We start from the raw sequence: 8,835 nt of genomic DNA, 5'->3' as shown, positions 1-8,835 counted from the left end.
TAAATATATACATATATTAATTTTTTTTTGTTTTGCTCTACAGACCTTAAGTAGTAAGTCTATCTATATAAGAAGTAAATCTTTAATGTAGAAAATGTTTAATTCTACAAAGATCAGTTTCTAATAACAAATTAAAGTAGTTTATATTTTAGAGATTTAAATGGTAATGTAGGTAATGTTTTAATGATTAAACACACACTCATATTTTATGGAATGATTAAGAAATTTATTAATGATTAATAAGATATATTAGTAATTATTTTGAAAATATTATTACTTTTCTTTTTGTTTCAGGTAAGGGACTGCTCTTTTATCTTATTGTGGACTAGTGACAAGTATGTGAATTATATTTATTATTTTAATCGAAATCGTGATAATGTGCTTAATGTTTGTGACAAAATGTTAGTTATCTTATATATGTAACAAATTCGGATTTTTTTTTTTAACACCTCTCTTAACATTTCTGACATTCAGGGCTTATTCTAAAATTTGCCACTCAATTCGAACTTTGGTGGGAGGTTCAAATTTTCATTACTTGGGTTCGCCAGGAAATAAACGTTTACCCCACTAGACGCCTTAACTCCCTGAGCTACGGACTGCCCAACAAAATCGGGCTTTGCCTGTCTTTATCAACTGATTTATTGGTCACTGTGACTCAAGAACGAGTGGAGGTGTTTTTTTTTAAACAAAAAAAATTCTAGAATATACTAAATAAAAGGTCTTGGAAGAGCTATGAAAATATAAATATTGAATTTGAATATTTTAATCACGAATTTAAACAATAATGAAATTCTCTAAAACCTTAATGATTTAAATTGGACCAGTTTTAGTAAAGATTCGGACTTTACTAGATAATACTGGATTTTCTAAACAGACTTACTGTGTATCTACTACCAGACTCTAAATGGGTTTAAAACAATTTCGTACAGTGCACCTATCACACAATTTTCACTTACCATCTTACTTTGAGTAAATTAATACTATCTCCTTTCAGAACAGATACATATTAGATAATGGATGTTCCTTAGAGCAGATAATTATCCACTGTGACGATATTTCTCCGTACTAATTTTCTAAATAAGAGTTTAAATTGGCAGATAGACAAACACCAGTTTTAACAAAAATAATATCTCTTAATTCAAAATGTTAACATTTATTTCATGTTATTTATTACGTTTTTTTCGTTACTTTCTATTTTATTTATTATATTTTTCTTATATATTATGTTAATAAGTGTATTTAAAAAATATACCGCTCTTCTCCTTTATAAAAAAAACGTAATATATCGTTCGGAAACATTGCTATCAACTAGTTAATGTTTCCCATTACTTTTTCTCGTGAAGAATCACGTACCGACAAAAAGATATCTGAGCCGAAATAATGGGGGAAATAGCTGTATCGCCCGTGTTGAAAGCTATGTTATTTTTTAAACCGACCCCCCTCCTCTAGTGAATTCTTTAAAGCCACCCCCAGGGGCCCATTGTGTCGGGGTTGAATTCCAGCGGAAGGGCTGGATATCTTTGACCCCTCGTTCGGATTCTTCACATTCTTCATTTTAATTCTGAAGCACCTGGAGCGGGGTATATGTAGTGTGAGCGAGGGTCTGGTGATAGCTCGTCACGGCGACGGCATTCTTGATTTCGACAGAGGTTGGGGTGTTCCTTTGGAATTTGGGTGCTACCTCCTTGTTTTGTACTTCTTTATAATTAAGTCACTTGAGATTTTTTGGGGTTTTAGATTTATGTGAGTGAAACTTCTATGTAACGAATTCCGATAGGAAGAATGGTTTTACGCGTAATATCGAAGTATCCATTATGAAGGGGTTGTTATAAATCTAAGGCATAAATGAAATGAAACGGTGATACCTACTAAGTCCGAAAAAAAAAACAATAATGCAATTTTCAACTATTTATAAAATATTAGACAAAATAAACTTTCTAGGGACATTTGATCTAGACCACCGTTTTGTAGGTCACACATATTTGTTTCTTGCTCCGGAAGTTTCTTTAAATTTTTTTTTGGAACAATGCGATAATTTTTTTTCTTTCTTTTTTTAATATTATGAAGATTTTTTCGAGTTATCACGGCTTAAGCGACGATATCTATTTTATTTTAACACAAACTTTTCACGATATATAAAATTTACAATTAAAATAAAACTTATTAAGATCAATTTTTTTCCCTTTTTTACTTGCATGAAAACGGATTTGTATTGGTTTAGGATTGAAACAAATTAGAATCGTATATCGTTGTCTATATTTTTTCTTAAAAACAAATTCACATGTACTTTTTGCTACCTAATATTTATTAACCTGTGACAATGGTACCAAATTGATTGAAAATTGTAGTCTCGGAGAAACCGTGAAGTGCCTACGGATTTTTTTTTTTTTTTTTGATTGATTATAGGTATTTTCAAACGTTGGATAAAACCTGTGTTCGCATCCGAAGTTGAGGAGTTGAAGTACTATGATTTCGTAATTTGTTGCCTCGAATCTAAATAATATTGTCCGTTAAGAGAAATTTTACTTTTCATTATTTATTTGTTATTAGCATTCTCTCATGAGTCTGATTGTCAAGCTTTGTACATAGATTCTAAAAACCTGAATTCACTGGTAGTTTTCTGATAATTCTTAATTCAAGTACCTGTTCAGTTTTCCTGAAGATAATTTGTTAGTAGCCATTCCAACATCCCTAAAGAACTCTAAATTTAAATTGGTTCATCACGCTAATATACTTTAAACATTTTAGCCCAAGGAGTATACTGGAAGAAGGGCCAAAAATCTAGCTTTTTCATAATACTATAATGCCTTATATCATGGATTACAGATTATGTCGTAAGCTATTGTACCTTTAGCTCTTGGTAACTGGGAATAGAATTTATTTGGTTTATCAGACATATTCAACCATAGTCTATATAAGGCGTGTACTGTAACTTTTAGAAGTGTGAAGGCAAAGTTGGTTGGTTTTATCGTGGCTGAACAAATGGGTTCGCTCGGCTTTGTTATTATTGAGTTTACGCAACGATATGACCAAAGTTGCTGGATGGATTATAACTGGATGCATTATGGAGTATAAAAACTTGAAAAAAACTGGTTTAGTCTAATTTGCATGAAAATATTATGTTTTACAATTTGTCATCCAGCAAAATGATTTTATAACTCAATTTCCTTTATTACGATACATATCGATCGCTTGCTGCCGATTGGTCAGTTGATGATGGTTTATTCAGGTGAAAAAGTAGTTGAAGTTTTAGCACGTGGAAGGGAGGGGAGGGGGTCGTAACGAAGCTGGGAATGTGTTTTGGAGCCCGACATTACAGAGAGGTCTTGCGAAATACAGTCAAATCGGGAAATCACTAACAAGGTTACCTTTGACCGGAGGATTTATCGCATCAGGCTTCGCTCTGTTACGTCACGTTTGTCAGCATTTCTGTCTTTGCCCTGATGTATCATCGATTAATCAATGGATTTCAATTAAAATTAAAAACAAAAAAAAAATATATCTATTTATATTCAGTCAGGAATGATTTCATTAAAGATTCTTTTAAATTTTTATATTATATGAGCTTTGTTAATGTACTAGATTTTTCATCTAGAATTTCTGGCACTTTTGTTCTATTTTTAGTGGTATATTTGTTCGTTTCGTAAGTTTTGTCTGCTTCGGAGTTCGTCTAATAAACTGTGATTCCAGACATTCTTTTGAGCTGATCTAAATTATCACAGTATTTGAAGCTCATACATTTTGAATTGGATTCAAACCAGCTATGGAAAGTTTGTGACATTTTATTGATAACATATTCAAATATCCTAATTCTAAAGAAATGTATAATACAAAGGAGGGAGGATGGAAGAGGGAGAGAAGGAGAAAGTCATCGGTACCTATTTAATAATAGCCATGATCAAATTTAGTAATCTGAAATTTCTAGGTGCACATAATAATAGTTAAATAAAATAACGCAAAGTAGTAAAATAAATTCCTATTCTAATAAGCGAGAGACCGCGGTGGCACTGTGGTAAGGCATAGTACTACTAACTCCAAGGACTCGGGTTCGAATCGGACTGAGCAGATGATTATTTTCTGTTACACTGCATCCGGAGTCAACCCTGTGGGTTATCGACCCTCCTGAGGTTCACCCAGCCTTATATATCCCCTTAAAAATGGCCGTCGAGTGCCGATCCTCAAAAAATCACCTACTTGTATTACTGTTGTTCTAAAAACAGTGTTTCCTTACAAAGTACTAAACCCATGACCCTTTTATCATTTTCAAGAGCTCACTCGCGTTTTTTATTGGTTTTCCATTTGTTCGAAAAAGCATACTTTTAATTTGTAATAACATGAGATTGGTTTGGGATATATTCGATGTGGAGGAGATCACATTTGATTCCAAAATTGTTTTAATTAACTTGTCCATTCTGTATATAGAGCCCTTTAAGCACGAAAAAGGCTTTTTCATACTCATAAAACATCAGAGTTCAAACATAAATCTGAAACATGCCTTGTAAACAGTATATTTAATGTAATCAATTGATCATACGTTCTATTTTTGAGATATGGGTCAGACACATAATGTTAAGCCTGCACTTTGCAGCATTCGATGAACAATATTAATATTTTTTAGGGATCATGCTGGTGACATTTTCTCTCAAGTTATAAAGAATATTATCTGGTTTTGAAAAGCCTTGATATGGAGGATATCTTTCTTGTTTTGAAAGCTTTTTGTATTTACACCTAAGAAACTGCTACATAAAAAAATTCTTACAGTGAATAATTTAACTAATTAAGTATGTGCATATAAAACAAGAAAATATATATTTTTTCTTTTTATAAGAAATATAACTTATATATATTGTTTATTTTTTTAGTAGTTACTATTATGACAAAATTTTGAAATCGATTGTACGCGACAAATGAGAGTTGTACTGACTAGAACAAAGACAAAAAGAGAAGAATTAGTTCAGATAAATGACATCCATTCACCTCATGAATTTTAAAATTTAACATAAGATGTAATATTTTCTGAATTTATAATTGTTAGTAAAAAAAAGTTGTATTCACTACACTTTTCTTTTTTTTATTAAAAGGGTCCGGAAGATGCTGTACAATTTTTAAAGGGACCCCAAACAGGAAATTTTAAAAGTTTAAAAACCGCTGGTTGTGGGTACCCATTATTTAGATGTTTTTGTTTTTGTTTATTTTAATGTTATATTCAGACTGCTTTTTATATTATCTTCTATTAATAGACCTTGAAGATGTCCTGAAAGTCAATGGAATAAAAGAGGAACTAGCCCATAATAAGAAGAATTAGAGCGAGCGGCGATAAAAGGAGGGTGTAAGGAAGTGGGACTAAGATTTAGGGGCTTTGGTCGGGACTTAACGAGCTCTAGCCCTGGTAATTGTAATTCAACAGGTCCCCCCTCTCATAATCTTCAGATGTGTCTACTTACACCCGCTTAGAGCAGGCCCAGCTTTTTAAACCTAGTTAAAAATGAATAAATTAATCAATTTAAATTCTAAATAGGTTTTTTGTACTATAAGTAATTCCACAACCAATCTTTCAACAATTTGTTATTAGGACGTTGGGATAGAGTCATGGTAGCTCGTTGTGGGTTCGAATCCCGCCAATATTTATTTCACAGAGACCCAGGGAAATAAATATTGACATCTCCAGAGTGGAATAGAAAAAAAAAATCGGCTTATTATATTATAGGTATGCAGGGGATATTTGAGAAAAACAAAACAAAAACAATGCAATACATTTATATATCTTAAATAAAGTATTGGCATTGCATAATAGTTAGGATCTATCTCAGTATAACTTAGCTTATCCATCCTTGGCGGGACAGAAACATCAGGCCAGTTAAGCGAAAAATCAGGTTAATACAGAGAAAAACTAGAATAATTATTCAACTAATATATTAGGTAAAATAACAATCTAATAAAAAACTTAATGTACAGGTTATATTTATTTTAATATGAAGTAATGTTAAACTTATTAGATCACTTAATTTGTTGATTATGTCCACAAAGTCAGAATTGTCTTTTGTGTATTCAGATTGTTTTTCTGGAAAGTAATTTAAATTTAAAAAAAAGAAAGGATTTTGATTTGTAGAGGTTCACATTGGAAACATTTTTTTTTTAATTTTAGGAATAGAAGGATGAGTACACACCATACAGTATCAAAGAATTAAATGTTCTTTGTTTTCAATGGACCTTCCTCAAATTTTAATCTCTGAAGGAATTAGATCCAAGTCTAGGTTTTAAGATATCAGAAGGGGTTTAGTTAGTGAGAAAGTGATCTTGAGAAAAACTGATATATTAAGTCAAACCCAAATCTACCAAATTAGTTCTGACATAATCTTCTCACATACGCTTCAGTCTATCCCTTGAACGTTTACCCATGGTTTCAGTATTAATATTTTAGGGATATCTGTCTTACTAATACAAAACGAAATAACTGGAGGAAGGGGGAGGCCGAAAAGAATACAATTATGTTAGTTAGATAAGTAAGAATTTAGATATGGGGGAAAATTGGTCTATTGGTGAGATGTGAATATGATGTAGTGAGGGTCGCCATTTGTATTTGGAGATAAGTTCTTACTTATGACTGGGTACTTGCTTTCTGCTCCATATGTTATGGGTTACCTGATGGATGGTGCTCATCGGAGAAAGGTGGCCATTCTCTGCGCTGTGCCGTTTACCAAGCTCGGCGCTGACTTCTTAGCTAGACATCACTTTGTTGGCCGTGGTACGAAAAAGAAGAAGACACTCACTGAACAATCAACAGCAAGCGACCAGTTCGGCGTTCGTCATCTTGGCTTCCAATTCTCCGCTTACTCCCGAGGTGATGCTGCGGTTAAGTGGATATCATAGTGGCATATGGCGCCCCCTCTAGTCCTTATAAATATACAGTCCAGGGATATAACAACGAAACGAATGAAACACTCGTAGACTGAACATTATTAGAGGTTAAAGTACTGTTTTTTATTTTTATACCAGATCGGCCTGGTGGGCCGTTACATGGTTGATATAACTTATATATATTTTTTTAACAGTTGAGGGGGGGTATAGTCATACAAATGACACCCCTAACTATATACAATGTTCTTATTAAAAGAAAAAAAAAATATAATAAATAGATAAGAATAATGCTTCTTAATAAAAGAGGAAAGTAAAATTAATAACAAAAAATAATGATATTGGTACACTTAAAAAAAAAAAACAATTATCTTCAAATAGTAAAAAGAAACAAGTTAATTTAAAAAAGGGAAGAGAGAGAAAAAAAAAAATAATAATATGTAAATTGAGGTAGTGTGACTATGAATTAATTTTATATTTATTAAAAATTTATAAAAGAATGTCCTGCAGCAGTCTGGGCTTCAGTCTTCGGGTTGTGGTTGGGTTTCCCAGGTTGTAGGTCACATATTTGAGATATGTGATTAACAATGCTTACATTGTTAATCCTGGCGTTGATGTGATTCTCAACTATTTGAAACATCAATATCATTAACTTTAAATTTACATTTTTGCCATTTTTAAAATATTCCTCTCGTACTTAATCCTTACAATCCCAAATCCTCTATGCCTTTTACTTTTTCACAGTTAAATGATCTACAATAGCGTCAGTGTTTCATATGTTGCCGATTTGGATATTCATAAAAATGTATCAACCATTCCATGAAAAACTCTCTAACTACCCGAACTCAATTGTTTTTAACTTCGCTTCCTCTTCAATTCTTGGTAATCATTCTAGGCGTTTGAATAAAAGATGGTCTCGGGACCTTCCAATCCAGAAATTTAATGGATAGTTTCTCCACGATTCTATATCATGTTTTTGTACTATTCATAACACATTTACTGGTTGTGTTTTTGTTTGGTAATATAATTACAAATATATAAATAATATGAATGAATAAATAAATAAAAAAAAGAAATAATTGTCAATTTGTAATTTTGATGCAAAGGAAAAACCTAAGTACAAACAATTATTACTTCTTTTTTTACTAATTTGGATATAGCAATTAAAAGATAAACAGAATTTACTCGATTTGGAAACCAATAGGATGAAGGATTGAAATATTAAAACGAAGCCATAGCCACCCTTTAACCATTCTTTATCATCTCTTCACGGAAAAGGCCTGGCATTGAATTTAAATACGTTTCAGAGAAGCATTCATACTGGGCAGTATCTTCACGAATTATTTATTAAAGTTGACCTAGACACAGTTTTCTCATTTCGAGATGACCAGTTATTCTGTAATTGTTTCCTAAAAGCGAACTGTCCTGCACTATCCGGAACTTGGGAATCATTCATGCGATAATGGACTTCTCGGCCCTTTGCAAATCTAAATATACGCATTTTTCGCCGAAGCGGGTCTAAATATACGGGCGCTCTAGAACTTGGTCTGAATGATTGATGGGAATTCCAGTTACAAATGAGGGTCAGGAGGGTTTTTTCTTTCCATTGGATATCCTCGCACATCCACTGATTTGAGGTCGTTCGTTCTCCGAGTGATCTTCGTGGAAGAAAAAACATTAAATTCTCTTTTGCGTGAGTTACTCAAGGATCCTGTTCCAGGAAAACAATTTTTACGGACAGTTCGATATATGACACGACCAACGGATCTTTCGATGAGCTTTGATTATTCTTTGCGTTCAATTTTATTAATTCTTTTAATGAATTTTTAAATAAAATATATTTAAGAGAGCTTATATGAACCGAAATATCTTAAATATACATTTTTATTAATTTTTTATAATTTTTTGAGGTTTATAATTACTTCCATCATTTTCAATAAATTATTATTTATTCACTCATTAACATTGTACAACGTTTCG

The sequence above is a fragment of the Halyomorpha halys genome, unplaced genomic scaffold (genome assembly GCF_000696795.3).
Source record: "Halyomorpha halys isolate HHAL.00 unplaced genomic scaffold, Hhal_1.1 Scaffold100.1, whole genome shotgun sequence".
Lineage (NCBI taxonomy): Eukaryota > Metazoa > Arthropoda > Insecta > Hemiptera > Pentatomidae > Halyomorpha > Halyomorpha halys.
Note: the sequence above shows the minus strand (reverse complement) of the source record.